The sequence below is a fragment of the Odocoileus virginianus genome, unplaced genomic scaffold (genome assembly GCF_023699985.2).
Source record: "Odocoileus virginianus isolate 20LAN1187 ecotype Illinois unplaced genomic scaffold, Ovbor_1.2 Unplaced_Scaffold_1, whole genome shotgun sequence".
Classification (NCBI taxonomy): Eukaryota; Metazoa; Chordata; class Mammalia; order Artiodactyla; family Cervidae; genus Odocoileus; species Odocoileus virginianus.
Window position 1 is genome coordinate 9,783,845 of NW_027224263.1, and position 21,768 is coordinate 9,805,612.

Genomic DNA, 21,768 nt, shown 5'->3' on the forward strand with positions numbered 1-21,768 from the left:
AAGTGTTGAAAGAGATCAAGATGTCTTTTGTTATGTTAATTAGGTAGCTTTTAGAAAGCACCCAAGGACAGGGATTGGTTGTCAGGAGAGCCAACTTTGTGATTAGAGGGTTGTAATTTTCAGTTCCACCCCCAGACCTCTGGGACAACGAGGGCAACAGATCACCAATGGCCAATGATTTAATCAATCATGGTGCTGGTGCCTAGTCACTCAGTCGTGTCCGACTCTTTGTGACCCCATGGACTGTGGCCCACCAGCTCCTCTGTCCATGGGGATTCTCCAGGCAAGAAAACTGGAGTGGGTTGCCATTTCCTTCTCCAGAATGCAATGGTAGTGTAGACCATATAGATTATTACAGATGTCTAAAATACAGCATATTTGGGGGCCAGGTATTTACTCATTTTTAGTTTGGATAAGGGGGGAAAAATCTATGCCCAGGTCATAATCTTCCAGAATCACATGGAAGACAAGTTGTGCCTAACACTGTCTCTAAGAAATTGCTTCACAGACCCAAATCCAGTGACTTCTGGGCATCCCTAAGAATCCTGCAAGGAAAGGATTCCACTACATGTACAAAAAGGTTCTAAAACAGCCCAGAATGAGTGTTTCAGTGAATGGTTTTGGTTCGTCGTGACAGGGAACAGTCCCCACTAACGTCGCCTAAACACCTGATCGCCCCTACCTCCTCCCGCAGCGCGTACTGCTCAATGAGCTTCTTCAGCTTCTCGCCCAGCTCGATGTTCTCCTGGCGTAGCTTGGCGTTGTGTATGTCATGTTGCTCCAGCTGTGCCTGGATTTCATTCAAAGTAATTTGGAAGTGTGTAGTGGCTTCTTTCCATCTTTCTTCCCCCTCTTGGGCCTGCTGCATATTTTCTTCCTTTAAACGTCTTATTTGTGACGCTGAAGTTCCCTGCAGAGACTCAGCTTGCTTCTTGCCAAGATAGCCTTGCTGTGTTCACTCTGCAAATGAACTTTCTCTTTCACGATCTGGGCTTGCTTCTTCTGCAGAATCTTCATTTGCTTCTGAATGTTCCTGCTCTCCTCCAGAGGATCGGCATATTTCTTACAGAGCTGCCAGCTTCTCTTCTGGAGTTGAAAGAGTGTTTAGGGCTTAATCAATCATACCTATGTAATTAAGTCCCTATAAATATCCCAAAAAGATGAGGACTACAGAGCTTTTGGGCTGGTGAACACATGGGTATTTGGGGAGAGTAGTATAGGAGAGGGCATGGATGCTCCATGTCCTCTCCCACATGTCTTGCTCTGTGCCTCTCTTCCATCTGGGATATCACTTATCATATCCTTTAATAAACTGGTAAACATAATTAAAAGATGCTTGTGCCTCAGAAAGAAAGGTATGATAAACCTAGATAGCGTACTGAAAAGCAGTAGCCTCACTTTGCCAACAAAGGTCCGTATAGTCAAAGCTATGGTTTTTTCAGTAGTCATGTACAGATGTGAGAGTTGGATCATAAAAAGAAGACTGAGCACCAAAGAACTGATGCTTTCAAACTGTGGTGCTGGAAAAGACTCTTGAGAGTCCCTTGGACTGCAAGGAGATCCAACCAGTCCATCCTAAAGGAAATCAATCCTGAATATTCATTGGAAGGACTGATGCTGAAGCTGAAACTCCAATACTTTGGCCACCTGATGCAAAGAGCTGACTCATTAGAAAAGACCCTGATGCTGGGAAAGATTGAAGGCGGGAGGAGAAGGGGACGACAGAGGACGAGATGGTTGGATGGCATCACCGACTCAATGGACATGAGTTTGAGCAAGCTCCGGGAGATGGTGAAGGACAGAGAAGCCTGGCGTGCTGCAGTCCATGGGGTCATAAAGAGTCTGACACGACTCAGCAACTAAACAATGACAATAAAACCATAAGTAAGCAATTCACTGAGTTCTGTGAGCCAAGAATCCAAGGAGGGGGTCACTGGATTCTCTGATCTATAGCCAGTTGATCAGAAATACAGGTGACAGCCTGGACTTGAGATTGGCGTCTGAAGTGTGTGTGGGGGCGGGGGTGGTCTTGTAGGACTGAACCCTTAACCTGATGGTATTTTCTAGTAGATCGTGTCAGAACTGAGTTGAATTGTAACATACCCAGTTGGTGTCTGCAACATTGCTTGTTGGTTTGGGAGAACCCTTACCCACCCACCCCATCCCACACACACACACCCTCAAATCAGAATTGGGTGTAGGATTTAAGGACATATCTTCATGTGCTTTAGTTTTCTTTTTCACACCTGAACCCTAAGCTACTTGGGAACTAGAGTAATGCCATTCCCTTTCCTGTAGAATTTCGTACAGTTCCAGGAATACATCAGTTGCTTAATGAATACTGGTCAAGTATTAAATTGGCTTCAAGTTTTATTGTGGTGTAGTAGTTGTTTTTCTCAACTGCAACCTCATTTTCTCCACCTTCCTGTTTGAAATATCTCAGAGGGAGAGTTTAAAACGTGTGTGCTTTAGGGACTTCCCTGGCAGTCCAGTGGTTAAGACTCTGCACTTCCAATGCAGGGGGCACGGGTTCAATCCCTGGTTGGGGAACTAAGATCTCACATGCTGCATGGTGCAGCCAAAAAAAAAAAAATTGCAACAAAACTTGTGTGCTTTATATATAGGCCCATATTTTCATACTTCAGGGACAATAGTCAGAAACTGGCCCAATTCATACCTTTGGGGCCAAATATCTGCAAATCATTCCTGAAAGACACATAGTTCCTCTTTGGTTTATGGACCAATTGTAGCACATGAGCAATCTTGGAGACTGCCACGTGCCAAGTGAGGAAGGGGCAGACTGGTACAGATGAAGAGAGGGGAGTAGAGGATAGGCTGTTTAAGGATAGATTTGACCAGTAACTAACATTCATGAAGACCTGTTGGTGTGTTCATTCCCCCGGCACACAGAAGCCACTAAGCAGGTACTTAAGCTTCATTCTGAGCACTGCACTGGAGTATAAGCTAAGAAAACCAAAAAAGACCACAGATGGCTGGGCTTGTATGTATACCTGCGGCTCATAGGTAAAATGACTTGAAGGTCTGTGTGGTAGTAAGTAACCCTACCGAGGGGCCAAAGCTGAGGCCCAGGAGTCTGCCTGAGGTGTGATGCCAAAGATGCACCAGGCTGTTAGGTTTCCTGCATCTGGCCTTCCATTATTTCTTGCATTTAGAAAACTCTAGCCCAGGGTTTCTTCTTCATGTCTTGCATCAGATTCATCTGGGTGAGAGGGTGAAGTTTTAATTAAAATGCAGATTCTCAGCCCTAGCCCAAATTTCTTGAATCAGAATTATTGCAGTGGGGACCAGCAATCTGGGTTTTGGCAGAGGTTCCAGATTGCTCAAGTTTGAGAACGATCATTAGCCATCTAGAAGACTCTCCAGTGGCTACATTAGTTATTATTCTTTGTTGCTTTCATGCATTTGTGTATTTCCTTGTCTCTGTTTAGAAATTCCTTCTCCTTTTCCATCATTTTTGAAAGACTGGTGGAAATGTCACTGGGCTTTTAGGAGGCAGCACTTTTGGATAACTATGAACAAGAGTGAGATGAAAAATATGCACTGAAATTAGATTTTGTTGTAAAGAATTGCAAATATGTAATGATAATTCATCCCCTTCTAGCACCAAGAAAAATGCTAGAGCTGCTTTACTTCATTGCTGATAATTTTTTTTGTACACGTGCTCTCTCGTTAGAATAGGGGCTCCTTTAGGATAATCCCTAGAACAGTACTAGTTCCATAAAGTACTTAATGTGCTTGTGAAATGAGTGATTTGTTGATAAGCAGCATTAGATAAGAAACGGGCACTTGGACTCTCCAACACAGTATGGTGTGTGAACCTGACTGGGGAAGACAAAACAGCAGAATGGATAAGGGGTTTAGAGTCTGACTGCAGTTAAGTCCAAACTTTATTGCTTATGATCAGTATAACCTTTGACAATTGCTTAATCTGTTTATTTCCTCACCTAAAACATTGAGATAATAATAATACCAATCCCATAAGATTGCTATCAGGATAAAGTGAAATGGTATGCATAAAGCCCATGGTGTAGTACCTATCTACATAATATATGGTCCTTCTCTAGGAGGTGTTATTATGTCTATAATTACTGCTTGGACTTGTAATGTCTCTGACAACCCCAGGGTTCATTAAGCTTGCATGCATGAGTGCTCACTCAGTTGTGTCTGACTCTGTGACCCCATGGGCTGCAGCCTATCAGGTTCCTCTGTCCATGGAATTTTCCAGGCAAGAATACTGGAATGTATTGTCATTCCCTACTCCAGGGGATCTTCCTGACCCAGGGTATCAAACTTCAGTCTCTTGTGTTTTCTGCATTGGCAGGTGGATTCTTTACCACTGCACCACCTGGGAAGCCTCTCCCTCCCCCATTAAGCTTATAAAGCTATCTGACCCTCAGCAAACGGCTCTAGGCTGTGTTTGCATATTGTTCTTTTGTTCAGTAGCTCAGTTGTGTGCAACCCTTTGCGACCCCATGGACTACAGCACACCAGGCTTCCCTGTCCTTCACCATCTCCTGAAGCTTGCTCAAACTCATGTCCATTGAATCGGTGATGCCATCCAACTATCTCATCCCCTGTCGTCCCCTTCTCCTGCTGCCTTCAATCTTTCCAGCATCAAGGTCTTTTCCAGTGAGTCATCTCTTCACATCAGGTGGCCAAAGTATTGGAGCTTCAGCTTCAGCATCAGTCCTTCCAATGAATATTCAGGATTGATTTCCTTTAGGATTGACTGGTTGGATCTCCTTGCAGTCCAAGGGACTCTCAAGAGTCTTCTCCAACACCACAGTTCGAAAGCATCAGTTCTTCGGTGCTCAGCCTTCTTTATGGTCCAACTCTCACATCTGTACATGACTACTAGAAAAACCATAGCTTTGACTATACAGACCTTTGTTGGCAAAGTAATGTCTCTGCTTTTTAATATGCTGTCTAGGTTTGTCACAGCTTTTCTTCCAAGGAGCAAGCGTCTTTTAATTTCATGGCTGTAGTCACCATCTGCAGTGATTTTGGAGCCCAAGAAAATAAAGTCTGTCACTGTTCCCATTGTTTCCCCATCTATTTGCCATGAAGTGATGGAACCAGATGCCATGATCTTAGTTTTTTCAATATTGAGTTTTAAGTGTGCTTAAATAATTTTGCTACCAGTTATTTCTTTTTTATACAAACTATCAGTCTCTGACAACTTTTTCAATCTGTCCCCTTTTAATTTGCTTCTTATAATCTGTTGTGAAATGGAACACTAGATAACCAGTCTTTGAGTTTATGCATTCACTCATTCAGTAAAGATATTTATTCAAGTATTCTGGATAGCACAGAACTGAACAATAGATAGATAAATGCTTAATTTTTTCCTATCCCACATTTTATTTATTACTGTTTTTTAATTGAATGTATCTCCCATTTTAAAAATTGATTTATAAATTTGCTGCAAGATTGTAGCCAGAGGTTTATTGTTTATGCCATTTCCTCCTTCCATATTATTGTATCTTTTTTTTAATAAAATTTTTTCCTCAGGTTTAAATACTACATTCATAGATTTGTTTTTCTCTTGTGAGAGCAATTCTTTTCATCAAAGTACTTATAATCTTCCATAGGACTTGAAGGGTCAACATAATCTGAAATATTTTCTGAGATGTTCTATATTTCTAAGAGAAAAGAATAGTCGAATTGTGTCTTATATAATTGCAAGTGACAAAAACATCTAATAAATTTCATCTTCCCTAGCAACACAGAAATATGGACTTGGTTGGGAGCACCTATATAAATCAAGCAGAAAAATGATTCTTCATAAAATTTTGATGACTGAACTGCACTTTGGCTATGTTGAAAGGGTACTGTGACCCACTTTTTCTATCAACAAATCCACTGAGGTATCTACTATAGTCTACTTTTCTTTGGCATGGTAAATAGAAGCATATCCTTAATAAGGAGGCAGCCCGATTCAAAGACTGTACCTCATTTTTAATCACAGTAGACATTTTATGACCAGTTGTCTGTCCACTCACGCACAGTGAAGACAAAGTATTCCCCTTTCTTATTTTATCATTTTACAAATGATGACTTTGACACTTTAAGAGTCTAAGTATGTTCTTGCCCAGGATCATACATTTATTTTGGTTGAATTTTTTAATGTTTATTTACTATTTATATTTTCCTTTTAATGACTATCTCTTCATGTGCCTTGCCCTGTTTATATTGAATATTTATATTTATATGTCTCTAAATCATTATTTTAGTACCTTTATTTCCAAAACAATAATATTTTTCAGTTATAAAAATCAAGTTGTGAGATATAATCACCTATTTTTTTTCTGGCTTTATTACATATTTGTTGTTTTACAGTTTAGTTTTTAGTCTACCTATTATATAGTTTAGTGCTATGAAATCAGGTTGGGTTTGAACATATTATTTTTCAAATCAGTTGTATCAGGAAAATTAAAGAATTCATCATTTTACTCTTATTTGAAATAACATATTTGCTTTATTCTATATTATTTTATATGAAAATTTTTTCAGGCTTTCTACTATGTTCTATTGATTAGATATTTTATTTTTACAATAATGTTAGAATTTTCACTTTCTTAGATTCATGATGTATATTTGTCTGATAGGAGAAATCTTTCCTTACTACTCTTTTTTCAAATTTTCCACAGATATTCTCACCCTATTAGTCATCTTGGTATCAATTTATCAATCCAAAACAATTGAATTTACTGAATGTACATATAAAACAGAAATACAAAACAGACTCACAGATATAGAAAACAAACTTGTGGTTACCAAAGAGGGAAGGGAATCTGGGGAGGGAAATATTAGTGGTACGGAGTAAATAGATACAAACTACTACATATAAAATAGATAAAAATAACAGCCTATTTATCGGACAGAGAATTATACCCATTATCTTGTAATAAGCTATAATGCAGTATAATCTGCAAAAATACTAAATCACAATGCTGTACACCTATAATTAACATTGTATTGTAAATGAACTATATGTAATAAAAAATAAATCAATTTGGTATTTGATTGGAATTGATCTACATATATTAATTAGTTTGGCAAGAATTAACAAATTTACAATTTTGAGTACATAAAAACGTATGTCTCAGTGTATTTGTCTGCTGTTCTTTTCTGCTTTACAAGTATGTCTTTTTAAAAACTATATGGCCAACTTAACTCTGTGTTCCACTTGAAATATGCTTTCTTGGATTTTTAAGCATATAATCCTATCATTCACAAATAATGACAGTGTTGCATCTTTTTTCCTATATGTCATATCTATTCATAATCTCAATTTCTTCAGCTATAAAATGGAGATAAAATATTACTTATTTTATTGTGAAGATTATTGTGAAAATTAAAGGGAATAAGTTACATAAAATAACACCACTGTCTTACATATGGTAAATCCTCTATAAATGTTTCTATGGCTCTTTTTGCTATTGTTGATGTTACATTTTTTAGCAACTTGAAGAAAAATGTTGAAAACAAAGAATGAAACATGACTGAGCAACTTTAAAAAAACTCTTTTAGGATGTATTTACAATAGATAAATTGCAACATCTTAAGAAAAGGTGCCTCTATACCTAGTTTATTTGGAAATTTCAAAGTCAGTAATAGGCCTTTAATTTTATCAAATACTTAATTTTTCCATCTTTGATGATATTTATCTGGCTTTTCTCATTCAGCTTTTCCATCCAATGGATTATATTAATAGATGTCCTAATGTTGAAAATCTTGGGGATCTATATTTCCCTGGGATTGTCATGGTTATATTTTGCTTTTAATATACCAATAAATTTGTTTTATCATTATCTTAATTAGGACTCATATACATATTATCAGTGACATTTATCTCTAGCTTTCTTCCTCTGAGCTATCATTGTCAGATTTTATGGGTTATATTTTGTTCAAAGATCATGGGGGAAGCTGTTCATATTTTTCTGTGCTTTGAAATAGTTTGTGTACATGGCAAAATATTTGTCTCTGTGTCATGTAAAAGAATTTCAATATATTTCCAAAGAGCAGTTATACTTTTCTTTTGAAAAATACATCAGATTCTATCTCTTCTCAGCTTAAAATTTACTGCTCTTGGAATAGAACCGCAAACCATTGCTACAGGCTATAAGAGCTGAGATGATGTGGCTGCTCCTGCCAGTCTCATTACGATCAAGTCTCAACCATGCTTTCCTATCTCACTCTGAAAGAAGCTATTGAGGCTGTAGCTTGATGCTTCCAATGCACTATGCTCTTTCCCACCACAGGGCTTGTGCAACGGTTATGACTTTTACCCATAGTACGCTCTGCCCCTCTCCCTACTCATCCTTCAGGTGTTTCAGCTTCAGCGAAACATCCTAGGAAAGTTATTTCATGAAAGTAGGTCACCCAGTTATTCTCCATCACAGTATCCTATTTCTTTCCTTTGTAATATTAATAGCGTTTATAATGACTTCTTTTGTTTATTTATGTGCTCAATCATTTCCTTATTAATTGTCCATCGCCCTCCATTAGGGTTTAAGATCTAGAATGTTGGCATGCCATTATGTTTTATTCATCATAGATCTCTTCTAGCACAACTTTTTTACCATTTGCATTCAAGTTTTAGAATCATATTTATATTCTTTGGGGGGCTCCATGTTTATTTAATGTAGTGACCCATGGCCATTCTCTTAAGGGAGGAATCACCTTTGCTTGACTTATCCTTTGAGTTTCATTGCTAGGTGGGCTGGAATACCATGTGGCCAAGAATTTTGTTTGTTTATTTACTTGTTTTAAGAAACACTTTTGGTTGAGGCATTTTTCAGGCTCTTTCATATCTACTATGAATAAATGACGTCTAACTATAAGTTCTTGATGCAGAATGTTTATTCCTTAGAACTCTATATATTTTGCACAATTTTAAAAATATAGTTAACTTTAAAATTTTATTTATTTATTTTTGTTGTTTGGCTGCAACACACAGCATGTGGGACCTTAGTTTCCCAAACAGGGATCAAACCTGCATTCCTTACATTGGAAGCACAGAGTCTTAAACTCTGGCCTACCAGAGAAGTCTCTATTACACAATTATTAACATATGTTTTTGAGTATATCAAGGAAGATTTGTGAAATCTGAAATGGCTGATATTTATCTCTATGTAGCAAAACATGCCCCTACCCATGTATGCCTCAAAATTTGTAGGATATTTTTAATTATTGTTAATAAATTCAAGTCAAATATTTGTGAGAATATGTGTAGCAGTAAATCTTTATTTATAAAAAAATTTTGGTTTTTTTGCTGGTATTCAGGAAACCCTGAGAATTTTGGACTCTAGTATATATTCACTTCAGAAAAGTTTTCAATTATTGTACTTTTTGTTATTATATCTGTTCCATTTATTCTGCTTTTGCTTTGGAATGCCAATTATCTGTGGTTGGATCTCTTTTTAAAAATTTTTACCATTGTTTTTTTCTGTCTTCTCCTTGCCACTACTGTTTCTCAACTTGCCCTCTATTTAGTGGTGTTTCCTTAGTGTTAGTCCTGTTGTTTTGTGCTTGTAGAGTTTTACTCATGGTTTGCTATTTTAGTCTCCTCTGAATCATTTTCCCACACAGCTCCTTTTCAGCTTATCTAGATGATTTTCCATAACATTGTCTTATCTCTTATTCATTTTTCTCTGTTCTTATTTCACGGAGACCATGTCTTGTCAAATTCTATTAAGAATACTAAGAACTTTATTTTTTCTCTCTTTTTCCTGGGACAAATAATTGTCAAAATCTGCTTCTCTGCTGTCTTCAAAAACATCACCTTTCCTGTGTTTGGCAGTATCCTTTCATAGACCCCATACTCATCATGTATTCTGCTTCTCGTTGAACAAGGAGACATCTAGTCTATCCCAGTGTTGTGAGGTGTGAGAGACATGCCTTTTCCCTTCATCTTCTCCAATTACATATAGACAAAATCTTATTCTTAAGTTCAATTGATATTTCTATTTCTTCACACAATTTACAATACTAGCAAGCACTTACCTAATTCAGGGTTCCTCAGCATTGGCACTATTGACTCTTTGGGCCAGATCATTCTTTTGTGTGCTTGTGGGGGGGGTGGTGATGCTATCTTGTATATTATAGGCTGTTTAGCAGCATCCCTGGCCTCTACACACTAGCTACCAGTGTGATCACCAAGATGATGTCCTCCCCTAGTGAACCCATCAAAACAGTGACTAATATCCTTTGGGGACTGAAATTGCCCCTGGGTTGAGAACCATTTATCTAAGCAGACTTTGTTAGAATAACGAGAAAATGAAAAATTCTAAGTGCCAGCAGCATCCACCGGTACCAGTTATGCTTCCATCTCTTCCTCCAACTGCAGCTTTGACTTCCTTGGACTCTTCAGAGCTGCTGAGTATGGTTGTACAGGTTTGGCTCTACACAGGGTCATCTGGTTTAGTGGGAGTTGTAGTCTAACATGTATTTCATTCTACAAAATGTGTGTGTATAAGCCTGGATCCACTAAGGGGGAGCATCCTTTCCTAATTCAAACAAGGCTTGTGAACTTGGGTTGATTCCTTGCAGAATGCAATGTAACTACCAGTTCCTAGTTCATGTTTTCTGCCACATTGTTTTCTTCAGTTCAGTTCAGTTCAGTTCAATAGCTCAGTCATGTCCGACTCTTTGCAACCCCATGAATCGCAGCATGCCAGGCCTCCCTGTCCATCACCAACTCCCGGAGTTTACTCAAACTCATGTCCATCGAGTTGGTGATGCCATCCAGCCATCTCATCCTCTGTCGTCCCCTTCTCCTCCTGCCCCCCAATCCCTCCCAGCATCAGGGTCTTTTCCAATGAGTCAACTCTTCGCATGAGGTGGCCAAAGTACTGGAGTTTCAGCTTCAGCATCAGTCCTTCCAATGAACACCCAGGACTGATCTCCTTTAGGATGGACTGGTTGGATCTCCTTGCAGTCCAAGGGACTCTTGAGAGTCTTTTCCAACACCACGGTTCAAAAGCATCAATTTTTTCAGTGCTCAGCTTTCTTCACAGAGTTATAGGCACTGAATGAATTAGAAAGGTAAGAGCTAACGAGAGAATTTAATGGTAACCTGGTCACCTAAAAAAAAAAAAAAATTACCTGCCTTGTATTGGTTGGGCTGCCTGTTTTTCTGAATGGTACCTACCCTGGGGGCCAGGCAGTGTGTTGGGGGATGGTGATGCCTCTTCCCAGTGCTATCAGGATAACAGGTGTTTTTCATTTCTACTTGCAAAGCACATGCCAGCTTCCACTTGTGATGGCCAACTTCATTCTGGATGTCCTATAATTTGATGAAAACTGTTCCAGGTTCTGGCAATTACTTGCATGGCAATCATTTCTTTTTTTATCTCTTTTCCTCTCTTCATACGTATTATTATTGTTGGAAAATGGGTGCGTGTAAAATAGACACTGCTAGCCCACCTCATTTTAAACCTGAAGTTCTGAATCAGTTTCATCTTGGAAGACAAACTTTCCATCAAACACATAACTTTTATAGTATCTGCTCTGTGGTGAGAGAGATAAAAAGATGAGGACATGATCCTTGCCCTTGAAGGTTTATCATCTCATAAGGGCAAGCTGACTATATAAGAAAAAGGAAAAAGGCAAGGAAAGATAAATATCATAAAAGAATTACAGGCAGAATACTCTGGGGGATTAAAGGACGAGCTATCTTTCCCATCTCGATCAGGAAATGTCTCCTAGAAACTATGATATTTGACCCAGTTTTTAAAAGATGAGGTGTGGCACCTCAGCAGGAAATTATGCATTGCAGTCAGGGCTAACAGGACAGAAATAAGCAGAACGTGTCAGCCGCTGCTTCTCCCATCGCTGTTTAGCTGTAGGCACTGAATGCTTTCAGCCTCCAAGTTTAGAACCATGCATTTAAAAAAAGAACAAAGAAACGTGACAAGTCAGTCAGGTGTTTATGATCATATTCATTATCCAGGTGTCTAGTATTGGGTATGAATCACTAGGACATCAAGGCGCCAAAGCTGCAGCCTTCTCCCAATACTATCATATTTGTCAAATCTGTAACACTTGATGTCTGTCTTGATTTCCTAATTTGTACACCAAGCTTTCTGGAACTCCTAGACTAATTAAGAGGGTCCTAGAGTCCCTGGAGAATCCCAGGGACAGCAGAACCTGGTGGGCTGCCGTCTATGGGGTCGCACGGAGTCGGACACGACTGAAGCGACTTAGCAGCAGCAGCAGAGTCCCTGATGGGCTTCCCCAGGGGCGGGGAAGAGCTCGATGGTAAAGAATCCACCTGCCAATGCAGGAGACCTAGGTTCAATCCCTCGGTCAAGAAGAGTCCCTGGAGAAGGAAATGGCAGCCAACTCCAGTATTCTTGCCTGGAGAATCCCTTAGGCAGAGGAGCCTGGTGGGCTACAGTAAATGGGATCATGAAGAGTCCCACACGACTGAAGTGACTGAGCATGCACACAGGTGCATGTGTGTTAGTTGCTCAGTTGTGTCTGACTCTTTGTGACCCATGGACTGTAGCCCATTAGGTTCCTCTGTCCATGGGATTCTCCAGGCAAGAATACTGGAGTGGGTTGCCATGTCCTCCTCCAGGGGATCTTCCTGACCCAGGGATCGAACCCACGTCTCTTACATCTCCTGCATTGGCAGGTGGGTTCTTTACCACTAGCACCACCTGGGAAGCCCAACACATTGTCCTTTAAATGAAATTTGGGCTTTTTCTATTTTTATTTTATTATTTCTATTAGTATCAAGACTACCATAAAGATTCCTCCAAGTATCATTTGCTACATATACACATACATGTTAAAAATTTCATACAGTTTCATACCTAGGAGTGAGATTACTGGGTTATAGGATATGTCAACTTTCTACTTTATAACTTTATTTACAAAAATTTTTCTAATGAATTGTTATAAATTTATATATTAGAGTTTTACTCAAGTTCTCCTATCTCCAAATTCTTACTTACATTTGGTGCTGTCAGGTTTTAAAATTTTCTAACAAACTTGTTGGGTTGGTTTCTAATGGTTTGTTACTGGCATTTTACTTTAATTTTCATTTCCCAGTTTAAAAGTAAGATCGAACAGATCATCCTTTTATGTGTATTAGCCTTTTATTTTATATTTCATCATCTCAGAAATGTCTATTCAAGGATTTTGTTCATTGATCTAATAAGATGTTAGCCATCTTTTACTTACTAGTCTAGAGTATTGGAGAAGGAAATGGCAACCCACTCCGGTATTCTGTACCCTTTATTCTTGTAGAAGAGGCTGGATCTTGATGTCCTTCTTACCTGACCCGTGATTGTTCTCCTATTGGATAAAACTGGAAGATGAAGCTTCCAATCTGATTCTAAGCATCATTTCAGTTTATGAAGGCAGCTGCTAGGATAAACAGGTCTTCCCTGTGGTTTGTTAGACCAACCTTTACCAAGCCCAGTTTTACTCACCTTTTTTACACCAGGCTTTATACAACAGACCATTTCAATTACTTTTTTTTTCGCTTGAATCTAGTTCATTAGTACAGTGAGTCCTTATAGCTTCATCATGACCTCTTTTAAACTTGCTGACAGAAATTATCCTGATGGAATATAAGAAGAGGACACTGAAGGATTTTTTTCAACCTTTCCCCTAGGTGTGGACTGAGGAAGAAAAATCAGCTATTGTTTTCCCTAAAGCCTTTGGTATGTAGAATTGATCTGTCTGCCATTCACTCTTATTAATGAGATTTAGCCAGGAGACACTAAAATGGTTACAATGGAAGGTTTGATAAGGAAATACTAAACGCAATTCTTCGGGCTTCCCTTATGGCTCAGCTGGTAAAGAATCCACCTGCAGTGCGGGAGACCTGGGTTCAATCCCTGGGTTGGGAAGATCCCCTGGAGAAGGGAAAGGCTACCCACTCCAGTATTCTGGCCTAGAGAATTCCATGGACTGTATAGTCCATGGGGTTGCAAAGAGTTGGACATGACTGAGTGACTTTCACTTACTTCCTTACTTAAACCCAATTTTACTTAGTTAGTGATAAACTTCAGACTGAAGCTTTGTATTTTATTACTAAAATTTTTCAACCTGTATGGAAATGAATAGTATAACAAAAAAAAAGTAAAAAGTTGGATGAATAGTATAACAAACCCTCATATACCCATCATTTAGCTTCTGTAATTCTCAGTTCATAACTGATTTTGTTCATTTACACCCCAGCCACAGACTTAGGGCTATTTTAAAGCAAATTTTAGACATATTATTTTATTTAAATGTATCTTTAAAGTTAAGGGCCCTTTCAAAATTATTCCTAAAAATAAATGACAGTGATTCTTTAATATCTTCAAATAACCACTCCTCAGTAGTTATCTTTTAATAGTTTGTTTGAATAGGAATCCAAATAAGGTTTATATAACATACATTAATTGTTTGATTGAAACACAAAGAGTAAAGAAAAGATTCTAAAAGATTCCAGAGAAGAAAAAGACAGGTAACCAAAAAAATAAAATTAGTCCAACATCAGATTTTTTTTCATTGACAAAACTAAATGCTGCTGCTGCTAAGTCGCTTCAGTCGTGTCCGACTCTGTGCGACCCCATAGACGGCAGCCCACCAGGCTCTTCTGTCCCTGGGATTCTCCAGGCAAGAATACTGGAGTGGGTTGCCATTTCCTTCTCCCATCAAGGATTCTATTGCCAGCTAAATAATTTGGCAGGTTAAGCATAAAAGTAGAAAAAAGACATTCTGGTTTAAAAGCAAATATAAGGGTCATATATTATGATACACGGCTCTATCTCTTCAATCTTTTTCAATATCTAGGCTCTCAGATAATTGGTTTTACTTTGTAAGTTTGTTTTTTTTTTTGCTGTGCTGCTGGGATAAGATCTTTGTTCCCCAACCAGGGATTGAGTCCCGGGCCCTTAGCAGTGAAAACATAGAGTCCTAAACACTGGATCGCCAGGGAATTCCTCTTTGTAATTTTTTTTTTTTTTTTTGAGAAAATGACTTTTTTGTCTGTGAAAGTTCTCACAGTTTTGTTTTGCTACCTGTGTTCCAATAATAGTGGTGTCATTATCATGTTTCTCTGTCCTTTGTATTTCTTGTAAATTGGTCATTAGATATATAGGCTTGATTAGATATTCATTCAGCTTGGGGGAGGGGCAAGGCTACCTCATGCAGTGTGCTTCCCTCAGAAGTGCCTGATACCTGGTTCTCTTTTTTTGTGATGTTGTCAGTCATTGATGATAATTGCCCAGGATCATCTCTTCAATAGGGATTACCTAATGCTGACATTCTCAATTATATTTTCTTCATTCATTAGCTTACTTACACAAAGAGAAACTTTTCCTAAACTACTCTTCAGTAGCCATGAGGTATAGGTCATATAGGAAAAGTAAGACAAATGATTATTTCTCCTCATTTACCAGTTTTCAAAATAATGGATTTCTTTCCTGGTGTCCTCCAAAAGTGAGCCATGATTCTTGTTAGTATCATTATAAGGTTATGGATATCAGCATATTTAAAGTATGGAAGTGTGTTTAAATTTATTGTAGTTCATATCCTTACTGATGCTCATATGATCCCATCTTAAGCCATTCCAAGTTTATTCAGGTGTGTTCTTGAGTCCTTTTGACATGACTCCGGAAGTTGTTGATGGTTATCTTGCTTTATGGTATTAACACATTCCAGGCTTATTTTGTACATTCCCTGCACCATTGTTGAAATCAGCAATTTACCCAAAGAGCTGTGGTTCCTACTTAAAAGGAAAAATTCATTTTAGTACTATCTACCCTTATTCAACTTAACCTTATTGATTTTACCCCTGTGTTGCCTTTAAAATTTATGGCCGCACAGCATGCAGGATGTTAGTTCCCTGACCAGGGATTGAACCCTCACCCCCTGCAATGGAAGCATGGAGTCCTAACCACTGGACCACCAGGAATATCCCCCCATGTATCTCCTTTTAACCATGCTTCTCAGTGACCTCTCTATGAATGCCCACTTGATTTAGCCTCAGAATAACAATGCCAATATTACTAATATGATATGACTACTGAAAATAATTGTAAGATACTTCTCTTCACTCATTTTATCCATAGGGCACATCCCAGTAAATCAATACCACCAAATTACTCTGATTTAAAAGTTGCTAAGAATTGTTCCTCTTTTTGTGATTATGTCATCAATTGGATACTTGGTTAGGTTCATTTGTTTACTTTTTTTTATTGTTTTATTTTATAATTGCTTTTCTATACCCTCTTAGCCACCAGGGAAGCCCCAGGATTGCTTTTCTAAATGAAATTTTGTTTTATAATTATATAAAATATTTCCATAGGTTTTAAGAAAGTCAAACTACAAATTAAGGTATATTCAAACTCAAGGTATATTCTACTAAGCAAATCAACAAACCAAGAAACCTAGCTTCTATCACTGTTCATTTCTTTCTACTCCTCTTCTCATATTAGTAACCATTATTTTGTGATTTATCCTTTCACTTTTCATTTTAATACAGCAAATACATTTTAGATAAATAGTAGATAAATGCTAGAATATTTGCAACCTTTTTTCTACCTTGCTATTTTTCATTTAAAATATATATCCTGATAATTATTTGGCAATAGGATGTACAGATACTTAACATCTCCATTTGAAACCGGATGCTTCATTTTGTAGATGTACTGTAATCTATTCATCAAGGCTTCTCTTGGTGAAGATTTAGGTGATTTTCCAGTCTTTTACTGTTACAAATAGTGCTGCAGTAAATAGTACTAGGCTCACATCTTTCCATATTTTTTCCAGCATATCACTGAGATCGATTCCTACAAGTGAGATTCCAGGGTCAAAAGCTAAATAAATACGTAATTTTCTCAGATAGTGCCAAATTCCCCTCCATTGAAATTATATTTCCCTGAATTGTCAGCAGTAATGATTTTGATGGCTCTTTCCCCATGGCCTCACCAAAAAAAGGTATATTGTCAGATTTGGAGATTGTTTTCAATTAAGTATATGTCTTAGTGCAGTTTTAATAATTGAGTGTTGAGGCTAATATTTTAAATCCAACTTTATTTTATCTAAAGTGAAACCTTGATGTCTGCCTATTTTGTGCTAGGTGTACATTAAAGATTCAGAGATGAACAAGACTCAGCTCTTGCTCTCAAGAAGTCCACAATCCAAAGGCAAAACATGAGAAATCAATTCTTTGTACAGCATGATGAATAAAATAAATAAAATAAAATAAAAATATGCACAGAGTATTATGGGTATCTAAAAACAGAAAACAAAGAGATAGGGGAAAGCAAGCAAGATGAGTGAGGAGAAGTGTTTAGGAAACTATAAGGTTGAAGAGATGTCCAAACTTACATAGATCTATGAAACAGCAAAAGTTGGAAGCCTAGACAGGAATATTCTAGGAACTCTGAGTTCTGGTGGTGGTGGTATAGTCACTCAGTCATGTCTGACTCTTACGACCCCATGGACTGTAGCCTTCCAGGCTCTTCTGTCCATGGGATTTTCCAGGCAAGAATACTAGAGTGGGTTGCCATTTCCTTCTCCAAATCTGAGTTCTAGTGACCACATTTCTCATGATTATTAATTGTGACTTTTGATAAATAATCTCTTTTTTGTGACATTTAGTTTTCATATATGTAAAATAAGGGTGGTATAGTGAGTGGTGGTTTAGTCTCTAAATTATGTCTGATTCTGTAACCCCATGGACTGGAGCCCATCAGGCTCCTCTGTCCTTGGAATTTTCTAGGCAAGAATACTGGAGTGGGTTGCCATTTCCTTTTTTCCAGGGGGTCTTCCCAACCCAGGGATCGAACTCATGTCTCCTACTTGGCAGGTAGATTCTTTACCACTGAGCCATTCTTTTTTTTAACTGAAATATATTTTGTTTACAATGTTCTGATGACAAGGTGATTTAGTCATGTGTGTATTTTTCAGATTCTTTTCCATTATAGATTATTGCAAGATATTGAATATAGTTCCCTGTGCTATATAGTAGGTCCTTGTTGTTTGTCTATTTTATATGTAATAGTGTCTGTTAATTCCAAACTCCTACTATTTTATATATGATAGTATGTACCTGTTAATCCCAAACTCCTAATTTATCCCTCCTCCTCCCCTTTTCCCTTTGATAACCATAGTTTGTTTTCTATGTCTATGAGTCTATTTGTTTTATAAAATTAGCTCATTTGTGTCATACTTTAATATTTTAGATTCTACATATAAGTGATATCATATGATATTTGTCTTTCTCTTTCTGACTTACTTCACTTAGTATGATAATCTCTAGGTCCATCCATGTTATTGCAAATGGCATTATTTCATTCTTTTAAATGGCTATGTAATATTCCATTTTGTGTGTGCGTGTGCTAAGTTGCTTCAGTCATGTCCCACTCTTTGTGACCCTATGGACTGTAGCCCTCCAGGCTCCTCTGTCTGTGGGATTCTCCAGGCAAAAATACTGGAGTGGGTTGCCATGCCCTTCTCCAGGGGATCTTTCCGACCCAGGGGTTGAACCCACGTCTCTTACATCTCCTGCATTGGAGAGGCAGGTTCTTCACCACTAGCACCACCTGAGATGCCTATTTGTGTGTGTGTGTGTGTGTGTGTGTGTGTGTAGCACATCTTTATCCATTCATCTGTTGATGAACATTTAGGTTGCTTCCATGTCTTGGGTTATTGTAAATAGTGCTGCAATAAACACTGGGCACTAATTCTAATTCTTTGAATTAGAGCTTTCTCTGGATACACGCCAAGGAATGGGGTTGCAGGGTTACATGGTAATTCCACTTTTAGTTTTTTAAGGGACCTCCATACTGTTCTCCATTACATTCCCACCAACGAAGTAGGATGCTTCTCTTTTCTTTACACCCTCTCCAGCAATTATTATTTGTAGACCTTTTTTTAAGAACACTTTTGACATTTCTTTTCTTTTAAATTTTATTATTTTTTGGCTGTGCTAGGTCTTCATTGCTGCATACAGGCTTTCTCTAGTTGCAGCTAGTGGAGACTACTATCTTGTTGTGGTACATGGGCTTCTCGGGCTCTAGGGCATGTAGGCTCAGTAGTTGTGGCACACGGGCTTAGTTGCCCCATGGCATGTGGAATTTTCCCGGACCAGGTATTGAGCCTGTGTCCTCTGCACTGGGAGAACTCTTAATCACTGGACCACCAGTGAAATCCTATTTGCAGATGTTTTATTACCTCTATTCTGACTATAAACAAGGTATTTCTAAAGCCCCTTTCATCCTTTCTGATTTATGAGTACTTCTGCTTCCTTCTCTCTGTGTATTGGCTTCACCCTCCACACCCACCAAGTTGAGGGACAAATTAAAGTAAGCCATTAACACAGTGTAGTTAATCTACATGTAATGATTTCAGTTGTCAGGAAAGGAGTGTCGAGGTGAAACTTGGGTCAAGTGAAAAAAATGTTAGCGATGTAGAGGGAAGGTCGCCAATTTAAAAGTGGCCAAAATGGGTTGGCATATGACAGAGAGTCATAAGGATGTGGTTGGATACAAAGTCAGTAAAAATTTGAGTCAAAATTGAAATTCTTTTTACTTGGGAAATTGAAGAGTTAGCACACATTCCTATGGGTCAGTTATCTAAGTTGCAAAATAAGAGCTTGTTACAGGCAGATCGCTTGCAATGAAAACTTTCAGTAGTGGTAAAATTCTGGAACACAAATGGCACTTGCAAAAGGTTTCTCATAGTTAGGGGGTCATCACACCTTTTTTAAGGAGACATGCTTCTAAGGACAATGAAATCTACTAAATGCCCTTCATCTTCAGAGAAAGACATTTGAACTTATCCCTTAGTGAAACAGCCTTGGTTCATCAAACTGAACTTTATTCCAATAATGAAAGGATGTAATTAGTGAGATGGTATTTTCATTTTCCAGCCGGGATAGCTTTCTATAGTCTGGGTAAATGTAAAGCTTCTTTGAAATGTGTTCCTTGCAAATGAAATTACCCCAAAGCCTTTTAGGGACCCTCATTTATAGAGATACCAAACAATCTATTTAAAATAGATGACCTTTTTTTTTTTCCCAGGCAATGTTCATAAGCAAACACACAATACTTGACTAAAGTTGAGTGGGCAAAGTTTTGTTTGATTCTGCACAGGAGACCAGGGCAGACATTAGCCTAAATATTCACAAAGAAATATCAGCTCGTAGATCAGGTGCACCCTGGGAATTATGTGGAAGTAAAATGAGTATACATCTTTTATGGAGATGGGGAGAGATGCACAGTTCTGCCTAGAAAATTCTCACTAATATTTGTGTCATAACAAGATGCATATGCTTTCTGTAATGGAAAAATAAATGAAGAATGATGGTTATTTTGAGATCTGGTTTTTGTTGTCATGTAACTTGGGAGATGATTGCTGCTCTTTTTTCCTCCCAGTTAAAAGCTGGAATGGAAATTATCATGGAGTATACTCAACAGATAAAGCTTCTTTGTGTTGCACGGGTATCTGATTTGTACATGAAAGTAAATCAACTTGGAATAACCGCTTTTATTTTGGACATTTATTCAAGACAAACAGAACAAGTGTCAGTAAACACAGTCCATTGGGAAAGTGCGTGGGCAATTCTGCTTCATTGCCACGCTTCTGTTTGACCTGCTTTGTGGAGCTGCATCTATTGACAGCCTTTACCTTCCAGGTTCAGGCTTAACACAATGCCTGTGGAGTTGATCAAGGCAGCAAGAAATTTAAAAGCTTCTGCAGTGGGATGGGGTGAGGAGAACTCAGTTTTGAGCAGAGCTTGAAATTATCATGTCTCATGATCTGACATTTAGTGGTTTGAAATAATCACTGTTCTACTTCTGTTTCTTCCACTTCCCTGAGTCTCTGTCATTGCCAGCAAGATCCAGCACTGAAAGTTGCCATCTATAAGACCTTGGGCCAGTCACTTAATGGTTTTTTTTAAAATGTGTAGGTAATAATGATTTTTTTTAAAATGTAACAGCTCTATTAGGATGGAATTCATATGCCACACCATTCACCTATTTCAAGCATACTATTCAATGTCTTTTGGTATATATGCTGAGTTGCAATTACCTAATTTCAACCTCAGTGCCCTCCTCTGCCCATGGGGTTAATACAACCTGAACCTCCTATGTCATAGGCTTCTAGGGAGAAAAGAATGAAATGAGGCAAGTAAAGGAGCACTGGAAGGTTAAAACAGCTCTGGAAATATGGGTTGGCATTGTCATTATTAATGAGATGCTAGATGTGAGTAGAGCCTTGAAGAGGACCTCGAATCGATTGAAGGGAGCTTGGCAGCAATAATAGTCCCTTTCATTTATATAGCAATTTAAGAGTTTCAAGGTGCTTTCATATCCGAGCTCTCATTTGAGACATTATTGGTGATCATCTTGAAGTGTCACATAGCCAGCCCCATTCCCCAGGATGGGAAGAAGGGCTCATTTACCTTAAAGCTCTGTGAGAATCTTTTGTAAGTGAGGAAAAATATCTGACTTACAAGGCTTTTGTAGTCCCCAAATTTGTCTGACATTAAATACTTTAAAAAAAAAATGGACTCACCTCTGTGCAATTCCTGTTATAACCCCTATTCTCTGGGACCTTATAGAGGGCTTTGTAAGTGGTTGTGTTAAAGGACCATGTGAAGGCAGTGTTCTCCCAGCCAGCTGGATAATGTTGCTCAGCACTCAGAATTCTTAATGTTAATCACCATACTCTATGAAATGGATGCTGTTAAAGGTAAATAGGATGCTTATAAAGTATTCTATTGAACAT

At 38.2% G+C, this 21,768-nt stretch overlaps 1 pseudogene; it reads right to left on the minus strand.

Annotated features, from left to right (window-relative positions):
* Nucleotides 1-236: 236 nt before the first annotated feature.
* Nucleotides 237-21,768, minus strand: part of LOC139033279 (gamma-taxilin pseudogene) — a 40,509-nt pseudogene continuing 18,977 nt past the window's right edge.